This window comes from Piliocolobus tephrosceles, chromosome 8 (genome assembly GCF_002776525.5).
Source record: "Piliocolobus tephrosceles isolate RC106 chromosome 8, ASM277652v3, whole genome shotgun sequence".
NCBI classification, from domain to species: Eukaryota; Metazoa; Chordata; class Mammalia; order Primates; family Cercopithecidae; genus Piliocolobus; species Piliocolobus tephrosceles.
The window spans coordinates 65,970,336-65,997,673 of record NC_045441.1 but is presented as its reverse complement, the minus strand read 5'-3'; the positions used below and the strand labels follow the sequence as shown (position 1 = coordinate 65,997,673).

The following is a 27,338-nucleotide window of genomic DNA, read 5'->3' as shown; positions in this document are numbered from 1 at the left end:
AAATAAATTATTTTATAATAATAAATTTAAAATATTTAAATTTATATATGTAAAATAAATTTAAAACATATAAATTTAAAATTATTTAAAATAAATTAAAAACATATTATTTAAAATATATTATTTAAATTAACCAAGTCTTATCATGAAGAAATTCTTCTTAAGAGTTTCAGATTTGGCTCAGATCAAATAAAAAGGCAAACATTACTGGGAAAATTGCCATTTGTCAACTGTTCCATGTCATATCATGTGGTAATACAGTTCTTTAAACACCAAATGTCAGAATACTGACACTATACTGTACAAACTAAAACAAGTACAAAATTGAGCATAAATAACCCAAAAATACTGGCAGCTGTGCATTTGTAAATGAGTGGTGTTTGTGATGACTAATACTTTATTCCTACGGTTATAACACGCTGCATGTATTTTCTGTAGGACACCCCTGGGGAAAGGGCGCAGAAAATACATGAGAAACAAGTTATTTTTCAACAACAACAAAGATTTTAAATCTTTGCTTAATTAAAAAAGGAATAGTACAAGTAGATGACTCACTTCTATCTTTAAAAGCTGAAAATTAAAAATTATGTAATATCCTAAAAGTATAAAGACTGATTCAAATGTTGCTTCACATACTAATCTTCAAATATATCTCAAAACTCACCTATTTAGACTATTTGTTCCTATAACTGAATTGTACTTTAAGTACAAAATATAATCAAATAAAGAGAAGGGCATTTATTCCATCAAATATTCCTTATATTATGATAAAATCATGCTTCCCTTTTAATTGATCAAAAAGTTAAAGTATACATTTTTCAAATATTCAAATCTTACCTTTAGAGAAACATTAATATGAATTGTTTCTTCATCCAACTGTGATTCAACATTCCCTAGCCTGTAGGGTACTAATTTATGTACAAAAGCAGAGGTCCTGTGTGTTATATTTTATTCAGAAATATAGATGACATTTCCTTTTACTAGGTAGCTTGGAGTGACTAGTTCTTGTCACAATGTTGTCATAGTGATAGTGACATCAATGTACTTCATGGTAATCAGTGCAGCGATTTATCTGAGAAAAATAACAGCACCGATTTCTAGTGTATTTTACATTTCAAAATGTCATCAAGTATACAGTTTAATCTATTACAGGTAAATTGCTTTCTTAAGTAGAGCACCCAGGACTTTAGATGAATTGAAAACTATATGTATCTGTGAAATGCAGACAAAAACAGTGTCTGAATGGATGATGGGGGTATTGGTGAACATAGCCAAGAGATCATAATTAACCGGTTGCTAAGGAAGATTTTGCTCTCAAGTGCCTTTGCCAAATACAAAATCTCCTCAAGTCATGAGCTCAATTTAATTATTTTGTTAAATCCTTTTTAATGTTTTCTGGACTCCAGGAGTGATATAGTGGTGATAGTCCAGAATTCTGGATTCTATCCTACAGAACATTGACAAAATGCTTTCAGTCATCATCTTTCATGACAAAGGGCTGTTATTGAAACTTCAGATGTTATTTAGTGGCCCAGTTACCTCCTGGTCTGGTGCTATGCAGGTTGCCATTACAATAAACAATAAGAATGACATTAGCAAAGCTCTCAGAGATAGAGAGCTCCAATTTTTAGGTCACCATCATATCAAAAATGAAAAAATAAAGTGTTATAATTTTTAAAAATATTTAAATATTTTCCTGTAAACTATTTTAACACTAAACTATAATAAAAACAATTGAACTTTTCAGACAAATGTTATAAGATTTTTTTTGAAATAATAATTCATGATGAACCATTGTGTTAGGCCATTATTGCATTGCTATAAAGACATACCTGACTTGGTAATTTATAAATAAAAGAGGTTGAATTGGCTCATGGTTCTGCAGGCTTTATAGGAAGCATGGTGCCAACACCTGCCCGGCTTTGGGGGAGGCCTCAGGAAGCTTACAATCATGGCAGAAGGTAAAGGGGGTGCAGATACATCACATGGCAAGAGCAGGAACAAGTGAGAGAAGGTATGGGAAGGAAGGTGCCACACACTTTTAAATGACCAGATATCACGTGAACTCAGAGTGAGAGCTCACTTATCATCAAGGGGCTGGCCCGAGCCATTCATGAGACATTTGTTCTCATGATCCAACGCCTCCCACCAGGCCCTACCTCCAACAATGGGTATTACAATTCAACAGGAAATTTGGGTGGGAACAAATATTTAAACTATATCAATCATGGATTTTGATCATATTGTTCACATGATGACATCTGGAAGGAAGTTACTCCCTGTTCTAGTCTCGGAAGCATATCTCTGATGGCTTGTGCAGCCTCATTTTGAGAAGATCATGATGTCGTTCACGAATGTGTGAATCTGGACCGACATCAGTTCTTCATCTGCTAAGATAATTTTAAATAATTATAATTAAATAAAGGGGTATCAGAGGCTCTCTGGGCAAAGTAACATTATTTTCATAAATATTTTTTGATTTGTGTTAAAACTCTCAGTTTGTAGATGATAAACCATGAGAATTGCAATGTGACTACTTTCAATTAACTATTCACTCCATTTATCGTTCTCATTGGTTGGACTCTGAAAAGCAGCATTGTTCCTTTGTAACCCTTGTAATTTTACTTCAGAAAATAATGACTTAGATATGATCATATATAATACTCTACGTTGAAAAGGCCATTTTTGAGATGATTAAAAATTGATTTGTTTATTAAGGGCTCTTTAAGAAAGGTTTTCGGGCCGGGCGCGGTGGCTCAAGCCTGTAATCCCAGCACTTTGGGAGGCCGAGACGGGCGGATCACGAGGTCAGGAGATCGAGACCATCCTGGCTAACACGGTGAAACCCCGTCTCTACTAAAAATACAAAAACTAGCCGGGCGAGGTGGCGGGCGCCTGTCGTCCCAGCTACTCGGGAGGCTGAGGCAGGAGAATGGCGTAAACCCAGAGGCGGAGCTTGCAGTGAGCTGAGATCCGGCCACTGCACTCCAGTCCGGGCGACAGAGCGAGACTCCGCCTCAAAAAAAAAAAAAAAAAAAAAGAAAGGTTTTCGTAGAGCTAATTTTGAATCCATATTGTTAATAAAGAATTTTCTTTTTGTACAGAAATTTTCACAAGCCACAGATTTGACATATGATGTTTTGAATATGTATTTTATGCCACACATTCTCAGACTGTTTGAAACGTGAGCCATTTGAGACAAAAGAGGCAGAATATGGTGTGGCTATTTTGGCTTCTAAGCACCATCTCTTTCTTAGTTGATCTGACACTCCAGTACAGCCTGAATCCCTGCCAGTCTCTCACATTTCCTAATCCCTGATTGTCCTATCTTAATGTTTGTTGAGGCTGCCACTGAAGCAGAAAGTTGCAACTGTTTCCAATAGAGTTGAGCCAGGGATGAGGTTCATTGGCAACCATTGCTACTCTGCTGTTACCTACAACTGCTATGAAATCTGAGCCCAGGCCTATTTCAGCCAGACAGGAGGATTGCTTCCTTATATTATCAGAGCCTAAGAAGGGACTTCTAGAGCATAACATACAATAACTACTTTCTCTATCTGTCCTTTATTAGGAAAAAGGACTCGACCTTCCCTGAATGCCACTAGACCAGGGCCTTTTCATATGTTAGCTTTTCAAATCCTAACAAACTCAGAAACTGGTATCCATTTTTTATTTTATACGTAAGAAAACAAACTTCTAATTACAATGTGCCCAACCCAATGTCATGTAGAATTAGAGAAGGTTGATTAAACTACGTCTAAGTCAGTGCATCGTTGTAACTAAAAAAAAGTAGATGAGTAAAGCTCTAAAGTCATAAAGAAAATTCACTTTTTACTATCCTATAATACTGTGCCATACAATATGTAGCCACGTCTGCTTTAAACAGTATAACTTTGTGTGGCTAAACTCAAGAGAGACATTTGCTATTGTGATACAGGAGGTATCAAGGAGTTAATGATTTTTGCATAGTGATAGAGAACTTGACCAAGGATTCTCAACTCAGAGTGTGCTTTCCTTCCACTCAAACCAAAAGTCCTACCAGACATCCCTCTACATGAGCCTAGCAAAGGATTGAAGGTTTTCTGTTTTGTGTTTTTTTCCTGCTATTTCCAAGTTCATACCAGATAACTAAGAACAGAGGTAGAAGCCTCACTAGAAATTTGTGAACTATGCTTAAAGTGAGATTGAAAAGATTATTCATTGTTATTAAAAGATCTAATACAGAGATTTGACCATATAGTAAAGAATAGTATGTAATTTATAAAATATTTTTATCAAATTTTAAAAATTATCATGAAAGAATGGAAGGTTGAGGTCCAGACCTTAAATAAATACCTCCCAGTCCCAGTAGTTTTACTACATTGTTAGTAAGGCGGTATTGAAAGCCAAAAGCAGCACTAAATACATGTTCCTAATAGTACATTATATTTTCATTTATAGAAACATATTTATAAACATACATTGTCTAATGAAATGTACTTCTTTTTGCATCATTTGTGTTTAGTCATTATCATTTCTTTTGCAGTCTCACTTTTAAAAGGTTATCATAGATCAGTGCTTCCCAAATACAGACTATTTTGCCCTCCTGGAGACATCTGCAATGTCCAGATACATTTTTCATTGTCACAACTGGGTGAGGTGGAGGGGGTGCTGCTGGCATCTAGTGGGTAGAGGCCATGGTTGCTCCCAAACATCCTGCAATACATAGGACACTATGACCCTGACAACAAGGAATTATACTGTCTCAAATGCCTCAAATATCAACAGTGCCAAAGTTGGAAAACACTGCTATAGACATACACATATATACACACACACAAGATACATAAAACTGAATGATAATCAGGGCCACATTCATTGACTCTAAAGAACAGATTAGATCATTTGCATCTTATGAGGATGTTAATGTAACAAGGCTTAATCTTAAACATGGTATGTGATGTACCATCCTAGTTTTCAGACAATGAAAACTAGGCTACCTCAAAACCAGTACCCGTGTTGAACACTATTTCTTATAGGTTATATAAGACATACATGGGCATGTAATTTATTGAATGAAAGTGAATATGCCTGGCTGCAATGCATACATAATTGGGAAAGTAACCATCCTTCAATTCAGCAGGCCTTGCCAGAAAGTCTAATCCCAAAGGATAAACTGTTAACATTATGAACAAGCCCTGTCTGGAGGGCTAACAATCTTGTGATGAACACATTTTCAGAGCCATCCAAGGAAGGCTTCTTGGTTTTGTGAAACAGCATATACTTGTTTTTTTTGTTTTTGTTTTTCCCATACGTGTTAAGAAAAACCTTTACCACCCAGAAGAGTAGAGGTCAAATCTAAGATAATGTGTTTCTTCTGGTATATCATAACAGACACTTCATCTCTGTTTCCTTTAGCTTAAAAAAATGAAAAAAAAAAAAATTCTGCTAACTGTGTTTTGTGTCCTACTTCCCATAACTTTTTCTCCCAGACTAGCTGATCTTACACTTAGGTTAACATATATTCAAATAAAATATCTCTGGTATACTCCATAAAACTCTTCCTAACAAATAATACCAGTAGTAGATGAAGGAATTAATAGGCATGCACATTCTAGAGAAAAGATCTCCAATCATACTTTCTGCTATGAAAAAAAGACTCTCCAGCACTGACTAATATTGTAGCAACTAGTCATATGTGCGTACTGAGCCTCTGAAATACAGCTAGTCACTAGGAAATTAATTTTTAATTTTATTTACAAATTACTTTTTGGTTAATTTAAAATTTTAAATGCTTTAATTGAATTTAATTTTGACTAGTAGCTACTGTATTGAAGAATGCAATTTAGAACACCAATGATAAAAAAAAATATTGAGTCCAGAAGAAACAGATACAATAGATTTGAACAGAAGGAAAAAAATAAACACTAAGACAAAAAAATAATATTTATGAAGAATCAATATCTATCAGTTTAACCTTCTTTTGACATTTGGGTTACATGCCCTGATTAAGGTGGAAATGTCATATTATCAATTTCTGTTTAAATGATGTGACTTTTTTTTAATTTGAGGACAATTCTAAGCATTTAGAAAATTTCAGATTTGGGCAGGGCATTCTACTTGCTTTATAGTAAAAAAGGATAAGTTACATGTTTCATGAGATGTAAAGAGTTTTTTGATAGTTGGACATAGCACATTGATACTAGGATAGATAAAGGCAGAACTCTGCTATTTACTGCTCAAAACAAGATGTGACTGCCAGATAGGGCCAGATAGGAAATTGTATGTAGGAACAGGGTAATGACAATCTATAGCTGTAGGGGCAAGTAGCATGGGTTTATCTAGTTACATGGACCCCCTGCAAATTTGCTGGTTAAGAAGTTTGCAGGCTCTGGGCATAAGGGGATGTATATTGGTCCCAGCATACAAGAACCCGATAAGTTAGGGTTGGAGTGTGGATTTCATTAAATTCTCAGAAAGGGGAACTGACTGGCCTCTAGTCAGAGACTCAAAACTAGGTCAAGATACCTAGTTGGACCCCTTCTTGTCTTGATATTAGTGATAAACTCAATTACTAGGGGTATTACAGTGGCCCAAAGAGTAATGGAGACTTTTAAACAGTAGGGTATAAGCTCCCCTAAGCAGTATAGAAAAAACATTTCAGTATAAGAGTAGAAAGGAAGGAAACAAGTAGAAATATGCAGAGTCATTGCGGGCCTTCCTGTTAACAAGTTTCCCATGTATATGGCAAAAACATTCTGAAATTTTGGGGTCTTTAACAGCGTGTTGGTGGAGTTATTACCTGTGTTTTCTTTTCACTATTATTGTATATTGAAAACCTCTTATGCCAGTGTATGCTCAGATACTTCCAATAAAGTATATTTAAATTATGAGTTATATTATGTTTTGTGGTAATAATAACTTAGTGTATTTCTTGAAACAAGGTGGCAGGTACGGCAGTTTTGTTGCTGAGAATATGAACTGAAAGTTTAATAAGATATATGTAAAGGTTAACAGCATTTGTAACTGGGGGGAGGAGTAGTTGTAATGGCCATAGTCAGAGAAGCAAGGCAGGAGGTTGCAGTGGCAAGCTGGGGGATGCGGGAGGGTAGGAAAAGTTTTCTGAGGAGTGAGAGGTCCAGTCCAAGTATGGATCAATATGAGGCAATGCACATTAATTTTAGAATGGTGCAGATAGAAGGAACCTCACAAGGTTTCCCTTTAGGAATGGGAGTATAGAAAGAGAGCAAGGAGCATGCCAGGATTCTGGGCTAACCAAACAGCAAGCTAAGGAAATGTAGTATAAAACCTAATATCAAAAGAAAAAATGGTAACAAATGTCCAGTGTTCAATTTGAAAGAACGTCAGGGGAGGTATCCCGGGAGTGTTGTTGACATTGTGGTCTTGGTGTTGAGGTGAAGTTGTCTTTGGCACAGGTGATGAAGCCATCAACAATTCTGTGGTCTCAGGATGGGTTGACATTGCCTGAGGTGATGTGATCCCCAATGGTGAACTCCTAGGACAGGTCAATGTGATGTGGTCTATGAAACTAGGGTATCTTTTTTAAGTAGGTACCCACTTGAGTTGCTGTGGGTGTTGTTCACCAGTATTATGATAAGACTGAACCTCTTGGGAAATTTTAGGGCAACGTTTCACCTGGGAATCTGACTTATAAATATCTTTTAAGACGGTTTTATGAGTACATAGCTAAGAAAGGTGATATTGGCGTTCATGATGTTGTTGTAATTGAACCAAATCCTGTAACCTGGCTGGCACAATTAAGGCCTTAAGAGTACCTGAACCCAAAAGCTCCCAATAGTCCAAGGTTTTGTCTGGATGGGTGATGGGGAGGGTTTTGTTGCAAATAGGTTCTAAATGATGTGCCCAGATTTGCATGCATGTGGTTAATAGGGTGTCACAATTTTGCCTATTAAAATACCTGTGATTGAGCTTGGAGGATCAGCATCAGCATGTAGGCAGGCCCTCCAATTTAGCCAATGTGCCTTTTGCCTCAGTTGCTGGTTTGATTGCAGATGAGAAAACCAGGTGAGTATTTTGTTTGTTGGGCTTCTACTCACCTTGTCAAACTCAATCGAATGTGGACCTAAGCATTTATTGTGGTCAAACAATGGCTAACTTGGAGAGTTTGAGCCTCTGGGTTGCAAACCAATGCAAGTATCTAGACTTACAGTAGTGAAACCAATGGTCAACAGAATGGTGTGTAGCTGCACCTGACAGGACTTTGTTGTCTTGTGCTAATTTTACACCAGCACATATTATTGCCAGTGAGGTGTTGTCTGCTTTTGTCATTATGAGATATGACATTGATTTCACTATTATCTTTGAAAGTTACTTTTATTTTATTCAATAAGTGAGGTTTTCTATCTCTTTTCTTGGTAGTCCACATTGTCTATGGGAATGACCCTGGAAAACCAATTTTAACTTTTCTAGAGAGAATCAGAGGGAGAGCTTGAACTAATCATCCACTTTGTAAAATGTAAATATTAAAGAAAGTGAATTGGATGGTGGAAATTTTGACTCAAATGCTTCCCATAGCACATGGGCAGTGTTCTGGCCTATGGGACAATCCATGGTTAACGGGTTTCAAAGGCATCTTTGCTTAGATCTGGTGTATTGACTTTATGGGGTAGAAGCAAAATAGAAAATCTAAAAAGAGGAGACATTAATAAGGGGCCACATATAAAATGAGTCTTCATAATAACAGAAATGAGACATTTTCCTCTCTTTAAAAATATAGCAGAGGGTGATAAGAAAGGTTTTCTTTTAATTTTTTTATTTTTTTAAATTATACTTTAAGTTCTGGGATACATGTGCCAAATGTGCAGGTTTGTTACATACGTATACACATGCCATGGTGGTTTGCTGCACCCATGAACCCATCATCTACATTAGGTATTTCTCCTAATGTTATCCATCTTGTAGTCCCCCACCCCACGACAGGTCCCGGTGTGTAGTTCCCCTCCTTATGTCCATGTGTTCTCATTGTTCAACTCTTACTTATAAGTGAGAACGTGCAGTGTTTTGTTTTCTGTTCCTGTGTTAGTTTGCTGAGAATGATGGTTTCCAGCTTCATCCATGTCCCTGCAAAGGACATGAACTCATCTGTTTTTATGGCTGCATAGTATTTCATGGTGTATATGTACCACATTTTCTTTATCAAGTCTATCATTGATGGACATTTGGGTTGGTTTCACGTCTTTGCTATTGTGAACAGTGCTGCAATAAACATGTGTGCATGTGTCTTTGTAGTAGAATGATTTATAATCCTTTGGGTCTTTACCCAGTAATGGGATTGCTGGGTCAAATGGTGTTTCTGGTTCTAGATCCTTGAGAAATTGCCGCACTGTCTTCCACAATGGTTGAACTAATTTACACTCCCACCAACAGTGTAAAAGTGTTCCTATTTCTCCATATCCTTTCCAACATCTGTTGTTTCCTGACTTTTTAATGATTGGCATTCTAGCTGGTGTAAGATGGTATCTCATTGTGGTTTTGATTTGCATTTCTCTAATGACCAGTGATGATGAGCTTTTTCTCATATGTTTTTGGCCGCATAAATGTCCTTCTGATAAGTGTCTGTTCATATCCTTTGCCCACTTTTTGATGGGATTGTCTTTTTCTTCTAAATGTGTTTAAGTTCCTTGTAGATTGTGGATATTAGCCCTTTGTCAGATGGACAGATTGCAAAAATTTTCTCCCATTCTGTAGGTTGCCTATTCACTCTGATGATAGTTTCTTTTGCTATGCAGAAGCTCTTTAGTTTACTTAGATCCCGGTTCCTATACACCAATAACAGACAAACAGAGAGCCAAATCATGAGTGAACTCCCATTCACAATTGCTGCAAAGAGAATAAAATGCCTAGGAATACAACTTACAAGGGATGTGAAGGACCTCTTCAAGGAGAACTACAAACCACTGCTCAAGGAAGTAAGAGAGGACACAAACTAATGGAGAAACATTCCATACTCATGGATAGGAAGAATCAGTATCATGAAAATGGCCATACTGCCCAAAGTAATATATTGATTCAATGTGATCTCCATCAAGCTATTGCTGACTTTCTTCACAGAATTAGAAAAAACTACTTTAAATCTCATATGGTACCAAAAAAGAGCCCATATAGCCAAGAGAATCCTAAGCTAAAAGAACAAAGCTGGAGATATCATGTTACCTGACTTCAAACTATACTACAATGCTACAGTAACCAAAACAGCATGGTACTGGTACCTAAACAGATATATAGACCAATGGAAAGGAAAAGAGGCCTCAGAAATAACACCACACATTGACAACCATCTGATCTTTGAAAACCTGAAAAACACAAGCAATAGGGAAAGGATTCCCTATCTAATAGATGGTGTTGGGAAAACTGGCTAGCCATGTGTAGAATACTTAAACTAGAACCCTCCCTTATGCCTTATATAAAAATCAAGTCAAGATGAATTAAACACTTAAACATAAGACCTAAAACCATAAAAAACCCTAGAAGAAAACCTAGGCAATAACATTCAGGACATAGGCATGGGCAAAGACTTCATGGCTAAAACACCAAAATAAGATTTGTTTAAAGCGGTTTGAGTTGGCTGAAGGGCCTTGAGTTGAGAGATATTAATGACTGGGGCAGGAATGAGATATCCATTTAGGGGTTAATTGGTTATTTTGTAACTTAAATACAAGTTCTTTGAGGAGCCCATTAGGCCTCACAGTTAAACCAGTTGTCTTGGACATATTTGGGATACGAAAGTTATATTGAATGCCTTCTTCAAGAGCCTGGTGTGATTCTGAGACATGAAATGTGTGCTTTGATTACTACCACTAATGTCTGGAACTCCAAGGAGAAAAAGGAGTGTCCTAGAGAAGCTTCATATATGTGTGACTTTGATTTATATTTTGGATATCTGTGAAAAAGGGATTCACAGAGTTCTTTTTTCTGAAGGGACAACTCTTAGGCAATGACCAAATAATTTGTGAACATTTTCTTGTGAGGCAATTTGCTGACCAGGGCATCCAATGCTAAGATGACTGCCTGAAGTCCAGCCAATCGTGCTGACCCTGGGGTTCTGTCCTTTTATCGGAAGGTAAAGCAACAAAATTTCAGTGAGTTCTATCACTTACAATGGTGACAGTGTCATCCATACAGCCTACAAACTCCCATTGCTGAACACTCAGTTAATCCCAAGGGGCTCTTCATATAGCCAATGGGTTTGAGGGAAAGGTGACTTCATCTAACACCATTGCATCTGTCAAGGAATTGAGGACAGTGGAGACTACCCCTTCCAGGTTAATAATCCAGAGGGACCAGGTTCAGCTCCATATTATATTAAGGAGGACTCAGTAGCAGTGCTGAGTTTTTGGGATGCTGCTTTTATGACTGAAGGCATAATGGGCAACTGGTTATGGAGAATCACAGGCTCAAGGTCTGCAAGGGCCTCTATTTCCAGGAGGTCCCAGTATGTGGCCAACATTTTTTGCTTTAATGCTATATATAGTGCAGGGTCAGGAATGTCAGTTTCTCATTCAAAAGTTTGTGGGCTGCCTATGGCCATCATAGTTGTCCAGAGACGTCAAGAGGTATGAAAGGAGGTTGCTAAAGCTTCTATAGTGAATCTATCAAATGCCTTTCTTTTTTTCCTAAATCAATGATTTTAATAACAAAAAAATGTACTTCTGATAGAAAATAACTGAGCTCATTGGTCTGTAGTCTTTTAAACAAAGAAATCTGATTTTTAGCTGACAGTAAGTATTGAAGCTGTCGAGATCAATACAATTCAATGACTCTCCATTTTTATGCAAAGATAAACCTTGTTCTTGTTTCCTCTTATGAGGGATATTTTACTGAGATGAGAAGACAAATTTCATTTTTCAGAAGATAGCTTTACTTTGGTCTTCATTTTCTTCCTGTCAAGCTCATACACAATAGCATGTCTTGTGAGACTTTGTTTCATAGCCAACCTTTTGCCACAGCCAGCATGTTCACACATAAATGGCTGATTCTCCTTATGAAAAGAAAGAAGACAGCTCTGGAGATTAAATACAGTTCTGCTGCAGCCGTCTCTTGGATGTTGACATACATCTCATTCTGAGGCATGAGTTTTCACAGGTTATTTGAGATAATCTTCACATTTGAATGTTTTCTGGCATACATCATATGTTATTTCCTTTTTATGGATTTCTCTCATGTGCTTTGGAAGCTCTGTCCATGTTTCTGCCACAAAAGAACATCCCTATTGACATATATTTTTCTGATGAACCTGCATCTGTCCTCTCAGCCTGCAGGGTGAAACAAAGTGTTTTCCACATCCTTTAAGGTTAAACTTGAATAGTGGTTTATTTTCATGCTGGCACTGATGGATTTTCAGCTGCTGATGCTTCTTAAAGATCTTCTTACATCCTTCAAAATTGCATACATATTGCTTTTGCAGATTTTCATGTTTGCATGCAAAATGTTTCTTCCAGTTGGATTTTGTGTGTGGGATTTTTTTATTATTATTATTATCACAGCCATTAGCAGAACAAATAAAAGGCTTTTATCCAATGTGAATCAGGATGTGGCAATTCAGATGGTAGCTCCCGACGAACACTTTGCCACACCCTTTGTAGTCACGGGCCTCTGCAGGATCAGCTAAATTTAAGATGGACAGAATTTAGAGCCTTTTATTTGAGTGATCCCCATTTAAGGTGAGTTTATTTGGAAACAGCAGTATCAGAGACATTAAGTAGAATTTGTAAATTGGAATATATTGCCTCCAGAATGAAAAAAGAACTAAAAGATGTTGAATGTTTATGTTTATAATGTGTATGTCAAATAAAACTTCTTGGGGGGAGATGTTATCAACTTAACATCAAACCTGTGCTGCTGGAGAAAGGTGGGTGCAATTAAGCTCCTGTCTGCAAAGATTGCATGCAATGGCAACACTACTGAGTTGCCCTACAAAGTGACCTAGGAAAAGTATACTTTTTTCCTTGGAGATAAAGGCAAAATACAGTCAAGAGGCCATTGAAATAGCCACCAAAGATAAATATTAGCAAAATCTACAATAGCAAAGTATTTACTGGTTATTAAATGATGTCAATAATTTTAATATTAGGTATTATGCATGAGGATCACAATAGACGAAACCACAGCATTGTAATAAACCACCCTGATGCATCTGTCTTTACTTATTTTTTTGAGGTTTGCAAATATTAGTTAGGTTTTATATAAATAAGTTTGAATTCTTGAAGGTCCTTTTAAAATTTACATTGGAACATCTTAACTGTTTTAATAAGGGGATCCATAGGGTCTTGTTTCTCAAGCTAATTTTTCCGTGCCAAAAACTTAACTTAATTTTAATGCATTACGCATTGTATCAGAACATATATGCTCAAAATGGAATTTAGAAAATACTATAATGAAAGGAAAGAATACCTATTTTTTCTCTATTTAAATTTTTTTTAAAATTGTTGTTTTGTTTTGTTTTGTTTTTTAAGAGATGAGGGTCTCATTATGTTGCCAAGGCTGGCATGCAGTGGCTATTCACAGGTGCAATCATAGCTCACTACAACTGCAATCTCCTAGCCTCAAGTGATCCTCCTCAGCCTCGCAAGTAATTGGGACTACAGGCATGTACTACTGGACTGGGCCCTATTTTATATTTAGTTACTCTCCCAAGAATATCGGAAGTATTATGTTTAAATTTAGTGAGATCCTTGAGTAGAACTACAAGTTGAGACCCAGTATGATTAAGTCTGTAAAGCTTTGTCAATTGGTGTATTTTAGGAGATCTTAAAGTTAAGTTAGAACCTATCTTTTACAGACACAAAAGCCCGATCAGTACAATTTTTATATTAGTTTTATAAAAAATATTTTAGCAGATTTTTGGATTTCTAATTGGGTTAATTTATGTACTTTTTTGTGTATATACATATATATACAGAGTTATATAAGTAAATAAATATATATCTATGTACACACACTATTTATTTTAAAATTTCTTCTCCTGTGTCAAGGTTTTCTCTTTATTCCAGTATTTTTCCTCTGTTTTGGGCTTCTAGCCTCCTGAAGTCATGGTTTTTAGTTTCCGTCTGTGTCTCATAGTTACAGGAAAGGAGTGGAGGAAAGAGCCCAGTGGTCTGCCTCATAGGCAGCCATTCTTCATCCTACGGCTTCTCAGTCTACCTGTGAAAGATTGGGATTTCACTTGAGAGCTGTAATCACCTCTCCTTGGGACAGCCAATAAGTTCCTTTAAGTTTTTGTCCCTTTTCATGTTGACCTGCAGGGGCACTTACTAAAACCCAATCACACAGGCTAGGGGTCTTGCATCATTTAAACAACTGGGTAACTTTTGCAGGTGTTCAGAAGGGGGTTGTAGGGGTGAGATATTTGTTTTCTTGCCACAGACAGCCTCTCAGGGTTAAACATTGAATGGCTGGTATCCAACGGGGTAGCCCATGATATTCCTGAGGATCTGGGGAATTTGAAGTTCCCTAAAAACAACAGCAACAAAATATGCAGCAAAGAAGACAGGTCGACAACTACCCGACCAGAGCAACACTGACTATGAGACAGAGGTGCCATTGCTTTACCATGGGGGAACCCAGCCAACATCTTTATTTAAAGGTTGCATGAAACCCATGGACAAATCATCATTCTGCCCTAAGTAACAATTACAAACCAAAAAGTACTTGAGACAAATCGCAATCAAGTTAGAAGCTTATTTTGCCAAGGTTAAGGACATGCCTGTGACACAGCCTCAGGAAGTCCTGACAATATGTGCAGGGCAGTTGTGCTATAGCTTGGTTTTAAACATTTTAGGGAGACAGAAGACATCAATCAATACATGTAAGATGTACATTAGTTTGGTCTGGAAAGGTGGGACAACTTGAAGTGGTTCCAGGTCATAGGTAGATTCAAAGATTTTCTGATTGGCACTTTGTTGCTAGAGTTTATCTAAAGATATGGAATAGAAGAAAGTGACTGCATTAAGACAAGGTTTATTGAGATCAAGGTTCTTGTTGTGCAGGTGAAGCCATCAGGTAGCAGGCGTCAGAGAAAATAGATTGCAAATGTTTCTGATCAAACTGAAATAGTCTGCTCTATCAGTTATAGGGTCTCTGTTTTAATGTTAGTATTGTTCAGTTGTGCCTGAATTTCAAAGGGAGGAGAGTATAATGAGGCATGTCCAGCCTCTACTTCCCACTGTGGCCCTGAACTAGTGTTTCAGGTTAACTTTGGAATGCCCTTGGCCAAGGAGAGGGTCTGTGAGTCAGTTGGTGGGCTTAACATTTTATTTCTGGTATGCATAATAAAAAAGGAAACAAAGAGGTAAGGGCATCTGGGGTCAGCCTCTGTTGAACACAGGGACTAGAAAGAGGATAGAATGCCTAGCCCCAGAAAGTGCAATTTTAGAGGCCCATCACTCGCATATCCATGGAGTGAGCCTCTACCAAGGCTTTTCTTGAGCCTCCAGAGTTTAATCTGGTAGCACTGTTCATTAGAATACTCTGAGGGATGTGGGGATACATGGCAAGCACAGATAGACACAGCAAGCAGGCAACAAGGCTAAAGCACAAGCTCAAGTTCTGTCCAAGCCACTCTCATAGAGGTCTGGAACCAATTAGTAAGCCAAGAGCAGCCTCTTGAAAAGCTATCCAAGAGTCAGCAGTCACAGCCATGCTATCTGCTCACAGTGCAAATTGTTTTATAAGATTTAAGGATTATTTTGATGGAAGGATACAACACACTGTCACTCAAATACATGAAAGGCAGAATATCTTATTACTTTCAGCTATTAATAAGAGAAAGCTGCCAGGCAGGACCATATAGGGAATTGCACTCAGGGACAGGATAGCAGGAAAAAGAGAGCTGTAGGAGGCAGTTATTTAGGGTATCCATGGCAAGCAAGGCAGGGTTAGCTAGGTTTCTCGGACTGCCTTCTCCTTGGCTATAATGCTGTTCCTAATTGTCTGGTAGTTTGCCTGGGGCGAATGGGGCTTGTGCATAATGACCCACAGTATAAGAACCTGATTAAGGAAGTGGTTGGAGTGTGGAAGAAATCAGACTCTGAGAAAGGGCAATTGACCAGTCTCTAGCCAGAATCTCAAAACCAAGTAAACATATTAAAAAATTAAAAATTCCAAAATAAAAAACAATATGTCTACATTATACCACAGGTAAAACAGGATTATGAATTAATAGTGGTAATAATTTTTAATTTTTAAAATTAATTTTGAAAATTCTTATTCTAAAATGATTGAATTAGGAAGTTATCTGCATATTTTAAATGTCGATTCCTGAGACAGTTAGGAAGAATAAAAGTGTTGTCTTTTACATTTCTAAATTCCCAAGAAACTACAGACATAAATTGCTAGCTAAAACAATAGCATAAGCCCAAACAAAAAGTGTCTCAGAAGAAAGAACAGGTATTAATGCTTTCTTTGTTCTGCTGATGACTCTCAAAAGTTGCATATATAGCTAATATAATAAATTAATATAATTTCTATGTCTTATATTGAATAAATGGTAGTGACAGTTACAATAAATTATATGTCTTTTCACAGGTATATTCCACAAATTTAAGGGAAAAAAGTGGCTTTACTGAAGTACAATTGATATAAAATAAGCTGTCTATATTTAAACTAACAAATTTCATACTTCTTAATCAAATATGTCAGTATACATCTCCACATATTTATATATAAAAATAGATAGATTAGGTAAATAGATGATAGATAGATAGATAGTTTGCTAGGGTTGCCATAACAAAGTTCCACAACCTGGGTTAAACAACAGAAATTTATTTTCTCATCATTCTAGAGGCTAAAAGTTTAAGGCATTAGCAGGGTTGGTTTCTCTGAGACATTCTCTTTAGGTTGTAAATAGCCATCTTCCCCCTATGCTCTTCCGTCTCTATTTACTCAGTCATAATCTCTTCCTCTTATAAGGACACCAGTTATGTGGAATTAGAGCCTACCTGAATGACCTCATTTTCATTTAATCACATTTCTAAAGACTCTATCTCCAAATGTCATCCCATTCTGAGGTGGTGCTGGGGGTTAAGACTTCAACATGAATTTTGGAGGGATGCAATTCAGCACACATACACAGACACACACACACACACACACACACACACACACATATGATTGACCCTGTTTGCAGATATTATCTTTCATCTAGGAAACCCCATCATCTTAGCCCAAATCTTCTTAAGTTGATAAGCAGCTTCAGCAAAGTCTCAGGATACAAAATCAATATGTAAAAAAAATGCTAGCATTCCTATACACCAACAGTCAAGCTGAGGTCCAAATCACCAACAAACGCACATTCACAATTGCCACAAAAAGAATAAAATACCTAGGAATACAGCTAACTAGGGAGGTGAAAGATCTCTACAAGGAGAACTACAACCCACTGCTCAAATAAATCAGAGAGGACACAAACAAATGAAAAAATACTACATGTTCTAGGATAAAAAGAATCAGTATCGTTAAAATGACCATACTGCCCAAAGTAACTTATAGACTCAATGTTATTTCCATTATATTGACATTTTTCATAGAACTAGAAAAAACTATTTTTAAATTCCTATGGAACCAAAAAAGAGCCCAAATAACCAAGGCAATCCTAAGCAAAAAGAGCAAAGCTGGAGGCATCATGTTACCTGACTTCAAACTATACTATAGGTCTACAGTAACCAAAACAGCATGGTACTGGTACAAGAACAGACACATGGACCAATGGAACAGAATAGAGAACCCAGAAATATGACCATACACCTATCTGATGTTCAACAAACCTAACGAAAACAAGCAATGGGGAAAGGATTCCCTATTCAATAAATGGTGCTGGGACAACTGGCTAGCCATATGCAGAAGACTGAAACTGGACCTCTTCCTTACTCCATATACAAAAATTAACTCAAGATGGATTAAATACTTAAATATAATCCATAACTATAAAAACCCTGGAAGAAGACAACACAGGCAATATCATTCAGGACATAGGCTTGGGCAAAGATTTCATGACAAAGAAGCCAAAAGCAATTGCAACTAAAGCAAAAATTGACAAATGGGTTCTAATTAAACTAAAGAGTTTCTGCACAGCAAATGAAACTGTGAAAGGAGTAAATAGACAACCTACAGAATGGGGGAACATTTTTGCAAACTATACACATGACAAAGGTCTAATATACAGGATCTATAAGGAACTTAAACAAATTTATAAGAAAAAAACCCAAACCCATAAAAATGTGGGCAAATGACATGAACAGATGCTTTCCAAAAGAAGACATATATGTGGCCAACAATCATATGATAAAAAGCTCAACATCACTGATCATTAGAGAAATACAAATCAAAACCACAATGAAATACCATCTATCACCAGTCAGAATGGCAACTACTGAAAAGTCAAAAAATAAAAGATGCTGAAAGGGTAGTGGAGAAAAAGGAATGCTTATATCCTGTTGGTGGAAGTGTGAATTAGTTCAGTCACTGTGGAAGACAGTATGGTGATACCTAAGACAGAAACACCATTCAACCAATTACTAGATATATACCCAAAGAAATATAAATCATTCTATTATAAAGACACGGGCATTCATATGTTCATTACACCACAGCACTATTCACAATAGCAAAGACATGGACTTAACCTAAATGTCCATCAGTGGTAGACTGGATAAATAAAATGTGGTACATATACTCCAAGGAATACTCTGCAGCCATAAGAAAGATCAAGATCGTGTCCTTTGCAGGGCCATGGATGGAGCTGGAGGCCATATCCCTAGCAAACTAATACAAGAACAGAAAACCAAACACCACATGCTCACTTATAAGTGGGAGCTAAAGGATGAGAACAAATAGACACATAGAAGGGAACAACACACACTGTGGGCTATGAGGAGGCAGACGATCAGGAAAAACAACTAATGGTTACTAGGCTTAAAACCCGGGTGATGAAACAAACCCCTGTGACAAAGTTAACCTATGCAACAAATCTGCACATGTACCTCTGAACTTAAAATTTAAAAAAAAAGTTTTTAATAAATGACTTCAAATTCCACTTTTAAAAACTAGAAAAAGATGCAAAGTCAAAGTAAATGAAAAAAAAAAAAAAAAAAAACTAAAGATCAGAGCACAAATCAATGAAGTACAAAGCAAAAAGGAATACACAAAAATTAATAAATCTAAAATCATGTTCTGTGAGATTATCTATATCACTGGTAAATCTCTAGCAAGACTGAAAAGAAAAAATACACAGAAGACACAAATTACCAATATCAAGAATGAGAAATGTTGTATCAGTAAAATTATTGAAAAATTAAAAAATAATAAGAGAATATTATGAACATCTAAATGCGTATATATTCAATAAGTTAGGTTGCAGGATACATTAGCATACAAAAATTTTATTTCATTTCTATATACTAACAATAAACAATTTGAAATTAAAATTTTCAGTAGCATCAAAAATATGAAATTCTAGACACAAACAATGAAGATGAGAAATTTTGGGAAATGGAAACTAACAAAAAAAATGATTTTGAAGTTCTTTCCAAGTCTTTCACATCTTAATCAGCATTGTCTTTTTCCTACACTTAAAGGAAAGGCATTTAGTCTTTTGCTATTAAGTATAATGTTTGCTTTAGGTTTTTCAATGATGTTGTTAATCAGGTTAAGGAACTTCCCTTATGCAGGTATCCCTAGTTTGAAGAAGATTTTTATTAGTAATGGAATTTAAATTTTTTTCAAAAAAAGTTTTTGTTCCTATAGGAGTTTGTTTAGTTAATATTGGTGTATAACATTAATTGGTTTCAAATACCAACCTTGCATTCCTGGGATAAACCTATTTGATCATGATGTATGATCTTCCTTATATTGTAAGATTTGATTTGTTTATAATATGTATATCTATTTTCATGAAGTGATATTTTTATATAGTTTTCTTGTGATGATTTTGTGTGGGTTTGGTTTGTATCAAAATTGCACTGGAGGTTCTTTCCAGTGCTATAAGGCAATCAATACATAATAGGCATCCAGAAGGACAACGAATAAATAAAACTGTCTTTATCCACAGATAATATGATCCTGAAAACTTACTAACCTCACTTATTTGTCTAACAGCTTTTTTTGTGGATTCTATAGTATTTTCTGCATAACAGTGTGAGAATGAACTTCACATCAGGAAATTTATGCAATCATTTTGATAGAAATATTCCATAAATGAAGAATAGATAGAAGCATCTTATATACGCTATGGATGACAATTTGATAAAACATACAAAAGTTATAATTCAAATACCTATAATCTAGACATCCCCCTGTGGAACATTTATTCTACAGCTATCTCTAAAGCCATGCCAAAACTATAAATGTGAAAGTTTAATTATTGGTAATAGCAGCAAGTGTTACTTAAATTATGAACCATCTTTTCAACAAGATGGTAAGTACGGAAAAAACCCTAACAACAACAGTATCTTCAAGCTATCTCATGTTAGAATGTGAAAGCCATAAAGGCAGCAGTTTTTAAACTACAGTGTTCTATTGTATATCCACTTATTAGAATAGCACCCAAAACACAGAAGGTACTCAATAATAGTTAATACACCTGAAATGCCATAGATGTATGAATATACCATATATAGTATATGCATAGCTATAAAAGTACATTGTACTCTAGTAAAAACTCAACAAATATATAGTATTCCTATTTTATGAAGTAATACAAAAAGCTTCACATTATTTTATGAGTAAATTGTTAAGTAAAAATGTATAGGACAATGTATCTAACAACAACCTCTATATTAAAAAAGGTAGAAAACAGGAATCCTATTTGTACTTGCTTGATAAGCAAAGTATGTTTGTGTGTGTGTGTGCGTGCACATGTGTACACATGCTAAAAATTTGACATTAACAATTAACTTTGACGGTAAATGAAAGTCAAGGATAGAGGTGTGTGAGATTTATTGGAAGGCACCCAGGGCAGGTTGGAGACTTTAAACTGTATGAATATTTTTTGAACTGTGTGAGTGTATGATCTATTAAGAATTGCATAATTACACAAATCTTTATTTAGTCATAATTTTGATAAGTTCTGCAAATAAAAATACAGTATCATGATATATATATATAATACAGTGTGGGTATACTATATATAGTGTAGCTGTAAAAGCACATTGTACTCTAATAAAAATTCAACAAGTATATGGAATTTTTATGAAGGAATAAAAAACTTAATATTAATTATTTTATGAAGTCATGTAACAATATTGGGCAAAGTGTTTTGTATTATGTAATAAGATGTATGGTTCAGGGGTTTTCAACCTCAAGGATATCTTGCTAATACTGTAAATGTTATTATGTTGTGTTTTAGTGTATAATTTGTAATTCACTTAAGGTGAGGATTGTCTAATACAAAATTTATTTCCAAGCATTATTCAGCCATAAATTAATAAAGATAACTGACTTAATCTATTAGGGACTATGACTCCTTGACATGAAAAACTAACTTTAGAGTAAAACTCCAATAAGTGATACTTCATTTGCTAATAAAACTTTCTTTTCCATTTAATACAGACCACAAGTATGAAATCTTTAAAATGTTGCTGCGGATTTTATATTTCAAAGCAAAATGCAATACCAAATAACAGATCTGGGAATAAGAAAAGAGATATTAAATATTTTGTTTGCATTTTTATTGGAAAATAATTTAGCATCAAAATATAAGGAACATTAAATTAGAGGGAAAACTAAGGTGAAATACATCAAGACTGCAAGTACACTAACAACAAAAATAAAATAATGTGGATTTATTTGTGATTTTTTTTTAAGAGAAGTAGTTACTTACCAGTCCCACTTTTGATGACCAATTCTTACTCCCTCTCTTTCTTATCATTATTAATATTAGATCTGGTTGATAATGCCCCCCTTTGTCTTTAAGGTTATCACTCTCTTCTGGGTGCTTTATTAACTTACTGGTTTCCTTTCAGTCTAAGTGTCTTTCCCTCATTTCTCCAACTTTAATCCTTAAATATTTAAGGGCTCAGTCCTTGGCCCTAACATCTTTTTTTTTTTTTTTTTTTTTTTCAATGTACATCCATTCCCTTGATGATCTCAGCCATCCATTCACTGATAACTCTGAAATTTATCTCTACTGTGGTACTCTCCAATTAAGTCCAGGTTCATATATTCAATTATCTATGTTACATTTGTAATTATAAATAATATCAATCTACATTAGTCATACTAACCATATCTAAAACCAAACTCCAGCCCCCACCCCCACCTCACTTTCACATTTTGCACTCTTGCTTATACAAATAAGTCGAAATGCTATTCTTCCAATTTCCAGTAGCTGGAGGATAGGGAATATTCATCATTGCCTCTTTCCTCATACATTTTTCTCATACCCACAACCACCCATCAGCAAATTCTGCCAACTCACCTTCAAAATATACCTAGTATGCTTCTAAGTGTCTCACCTCTTCTTTGTCCAAGTGACCAATATATTTTACTTGGATTATTAACATATCCTCCTAACTGGCTTCCCTGCTTTCACTCATCCCTCTGAAGGATATACTCCACAAATAAGCCATAATAATGATCCTTTTATAACTAAATCAGAACATGTCTTTTCCCTGTTCAACTCTTATAGTGGGTTTTCACCTTAATTAGAGTAGGAGTCAAAGTCCTTACCATGGCCTATAATCCCTAATTTCCCCATCTGATGCTGCTAACCATCTGACCATACCTGTATCACCTTCTTTCTTACTCTGCTTCTGTCTCATTGGCCTTTCTGAACCTCCTTGAATGCACTCCAGTGTAATTCTTTTTCTGCAAAATGTCCTCATTTAAGTCACCTGCTCAGGTCTTTGCTCGGATGTCACCATATCAGAGATCTTCCCTGAGTGTCTTGTATAAAATAAACCCAGTGCTTTCTAGCTTTCTTGTTCTGCTTTATTTTCTTTTCCAGTTTTCATCAACAAATATATATTAATTTGTTTGTTTTCAAGGTTTCTCCAGTGTCAGGAAGGTAGAGCTTTTTCTATTTTTTTTCCTCTATGTATCCACAATCCTTATAAAATGCTTCTCAAATGATAGGAAGCCTAATAACTACTTGTTGAATGAATAAGTGATCAGAGAAGAAATAAAAATACCAATTATTCATGAACCTAGCTTTGTCAAATAAGGATGTGAAGTAAGGATGTGAACCTGAAAATAGACATTTTTGCTCTCTTGTTATGCAGCAACAACTAAAATTTAGTATATAATCAATGGAGAAACCTTTGTATTACTAAACTTTTAAATATAATTGCAAAATAATAATCGGTTATGTGGATAAATACATAATCCATTTTCACTAAAGTTGAGGAATATAAAAATGAAATTAATGTGGAATGCAATTCCACAAAAATGCAATGCAATTATGCCAAATTGCCATCTGCCTGTATTTGTTTCATTTTGTTTTATGTTTTTTGTTTGTTTGTTTCTTTGCTTGTTTGTTTTTGAGACAGAGTCTCCCTCTGTCACCCAGGCTGGAGTACAGTGGCACGATCTTGGCTCATGGCAAGTTCCACCTCCCGGGTTTACGCCACTCTCCTGACTCAGCCTCCCGAGTAGCTGGGACTACAGGTGCCTGCCACCACGCCTGGCTCATTTTTTGTATTTTTAGTAGAAATGGGTTTTCACCGTGTTAGCCAGGATGGTCTTGATTTCCTGACCTTGTGATCCACCCGCCTCAGCCTCCTAAAGTGCTGGGATTACAGGCGTGAGCCACCGGGCCCGGCCTGTTTTATGTTTTTTTGAGGGTGGGATATTTAACTTGTTGACCACAGCATTATATATGTTGAAATTATTTAAAAGAATTATTCACTTATAGAAATTAAACTATTTATCTAAATGGCTAAATAACTGATAGTTCTTCTGATTCTGTGGTCTTTCTTGGATCCCTTTATTGTAGTTGAGACAGTATAAAACATTTAAAAAATTATGCCACTTCTAGAAAGCACTGATAATTCTACAAAGTTCTTCAACACTCACAGTCAGATGAAACCAGGCTTTGCTTCGCATAGATCAAAAAAGAAATCATCCAATATAGATTTGTAAAAAATTATGGCAATCTAATTTGATAAAGCCCATTTGTGTTCTCACATCTGCTGAAGAGGTGGGAAAACGTCGCTATAAAGGCCAATCATAAATATGTCCTCTCATGATACCCACCTTTAAAGGTAGAGACCAGGTAGAAAAAGAACTAGTTACAAATCACAGACATCTCAGGTAGCAAAGATACTTACATATGCCTCTACCAATAATGACTCAAAGGAGCCCCATGTTATTTGAAAACCTATGTTAACCACCAACCAACAAACATCTAAAAATTATTTTCAAAAATAGGTTATATGCCTACTTAGAAAAATAAGCAACCTGGGACATGCAAATACAGTTTAATGGATCAAATTAAGTATTTCAATTCCTAACAAATGTTGGAAATTGTATGTGAATGTATTGACAATGAATTTTCAGGATAATCTCTATATGATTTTAGTGTATTATGCTTTGAGAGGTAGGGCATCCTGGATTACTCAGCCTGTAGGTAAGTGGTGAATCTTAAGTCTCAAGCAGTAGTTAGAATCTCTGAATCTGCTCTCAGAGAACACCGAGGCTTGACTCAACTTTTCAGAGCAACATGGTGAGCTTTAGCAAAGTACATGACACATCCAGAAGTCTAAAGAAGTCCCACTGCTAGGATGAAAGCATGGCATTAGATAAGTGCCCAGCTCACAATCTGTAAGCACCTAGAGACTTAATTTTTAAAATAATATATTTAATGATCAAGAAATGCATGTTGTTTTTAATCCTGAGAAAAAAATCTGAATGTTAATATGTGTATTCAATTTTCTTTTTTTTTTTTTTTTTTTTTTTGAGACGGAGTCTTGCTCTGTCGCCCGGGCTGATCTCAGCTCACTGCAAGCTCCGCCTCCCGGGTTCATGCCATTCCCCTGCCTCAGCCTCCGGAGTAGCTGGGACTACAGGCGCCCGCCACCTCGCCCGGCTAGTTTCTTGTATTTTTTAGTAGAGACGGGGTTTCACCGTGTTAGCCAGGATGGTCTCGATCTCCTGACCTCGTGATCCGCCCGTCTCGGCCTCCCAGAGTGCTGGGATTACAGGCTTGAGCCACCGCGCCCGGCCAATTATTTTTAATAAACATGAAGTATTGGCTTATTTGACGAGTTTCTTTTTAGAATTTTCTGTAATTCCAATAAAAGAGAAATGATGTCACGTTATTAAAACCTCTTACATGAGTGTTAATTTTGAAGCCTTGGGAGACTTACTAAATTTATGAAATTTGGTATTTATCATAAACCTACTGACTAAACAATTCCTAACAATGATTAATTAAGCAGGATTAGGCAGAGTAAAATATTATAGTTTTTCTAATTTTGGCCAGTAAAATGTTTTATAAAACAAAAAAAATTAACAGAAACTATAATGTAATTTTAGGGCTTTTTGACATCCAAGTTAATATAGCAGTTGAATGTGCAATTATAACGGTTTTGTGTAGATGTGTGCAAGGTAACTTCAAATAGTTCTTTATGACTGCTCAGCAATCCATCTGTGTTACTCTATAAATTTTGTCTCAATTTTCCCAATGATTACTTCAATTTTCTCCACATCTGTGAATGTCTCCTGACTTCCTATTACATTCCATCATCCTTCCCATTGGTATGTTTGTGCTCCATTATACTTTCTCAGGAATATTAGCCAACTTCTTTTTCTGGAGTATTCAACTACAACTTCTCAACTATATATTTTCCATCAAATATATTAGTCTTCAGACTTCTATCCCATATCTTCCTGTACTTAGAGCCCTATCTCTCCTCCACTCTATAGATCATCTTCTTTTAAAAATTATTTATGGCTGGGCATGGTGGTTGACACCTGTAATCCCAGGACTTTGGGAGGCCAAGACAGGTGGATCACCTGAGGTCAGGAGTTCAAGACCAACCTAGCCAACATGGTGAAATCCCGTCTCTACTAAAAAAAAAAAAAAAAAAAAAATACAAAAATTAGCTGGGGGTGGTGATGGGTACCTGTAGTCCCAGCTACTCAGGAGGCTAAGGCAGAAAGAATTGCTTGAACAAGAGGTGGAAGTTGCAGTGAGTCAAGATTGTGCCACTGCACTCCACCCTGGGTGATACAGTGAGACTCCATCTCAAAAAAAAAAAAAAAAAATTACACTCTTTTGTCTCTGTTCTCCAATTACTAAGACACTCCATGCCAACATGGCTCTACAGCATTATTTTATGGAACATTCCTTCCTACAGTCATCAATGACCTCCATTTTGCCAAATCCAAGGCACAGTTTTAGTCTCTATTTAATTGATTTCTCAGCAACATCTGACACTGTTTCCTCTTTTTTGAATTACCCGCTGCTATAGTTTGGATATTTGAGCCTCTAAACCTCATGTTGAAATTTGATATCCAATGTTGGAGGTGGGGCCTAAAGAGAAGTGTTGGGTCAAGGGGGCGGATCCCTCATGAATGACTTTGTGCCTTCCTTGTGGTAATGAGTGAGTTCTCTCTTAGTCCCCCAGGCCCCACTGCCCCTGTGCTGGTTGTGAAAAAACGTCTGCAACCTCGCTCCCCTCTCCTTTGCTTCCTCTCTCACCATGTGATCTCTGAACATGCTACTGGCTCCCCTTCACCTTTCAACAGGTATGGAAGCAGCCTGAAGCCCTCACCAGAAGCAGATACTGGCACCATGCTTCTTGTACAGTCTATAGAAACATGAGCTAAATAAACCTCTTTAAAAAAAATGACCCAGTCTCAGGTATTCCTTTTTAGCAACATCAACAGACTAACAGACCCTGTTACTTCATCAGCTTAATCATCAGCTCTCTTTATGCAATATACTTGACCAATGCCAGAATTAAAGCAAGTACCTGCATTAAAGCAATAACAATGGGAATGTAAGAAAAAAAAAAAAAAAAAAGAAAACAGGTACAACACATGAGCAGCAGACTTGATCATCCACAGATAATTATGTCATCATTGCAGAGACTATCAGCTGACTACCAAAATCCTTTCTCCTTTCTTTTAGAGTAGATGAGTACATTATTGTTAAACTCTATTACATTTTTCACCCTTCCTTGCAGTGATCTGTGACCATGTGCTGAATTTCTTATAAAGAAGCACTGTAACTGTCCTAGAAAACATCCCACATATACTTACACTTCCCTTTTTCATGTGGGCATGTTGAGGATGACAGAGATTCAGTCAGCTTGGGTCTTTGAATGACTCTATGGAGTAGAGACAACCTCCTTCTCATCCCTGTGCACACACATTTTCCTGGA

At 36.2% G+C, this 27,338-nt stretch overlaps 1 protein-coding gene and 1 pseudogene across 4 annotated transcripts in view; both read right to left on the bottom strand.

The window, feature by feature from the left end:
• Window positions 1-1,000, bottom strand: part of DGKB (diacylglycerol kinase beta) — an 824,940-nt gene extending 823,940 nt beyond the window's left edge. For all 4 annotated transcript variants that reach the window (XM_023215889.3, XM_023215898.3, XM_023215895.3 and 1 more), the window contains exon 1: window positions 838-1,000. The gene's annotated coding sequence lies outside the window, so the exon portion shown is untranslated. The remainder of the gene's footprint in view (window positions 1-837) is intronic.
• A 1,322-nt stretch (window positions 1,001-2,322) lies between these two features.
• Window positions 2,323-27,338, bottom strand: part of LOC111545076 — a 133,614-nt pseudogene continuing 108,598 nt past the window's right edge.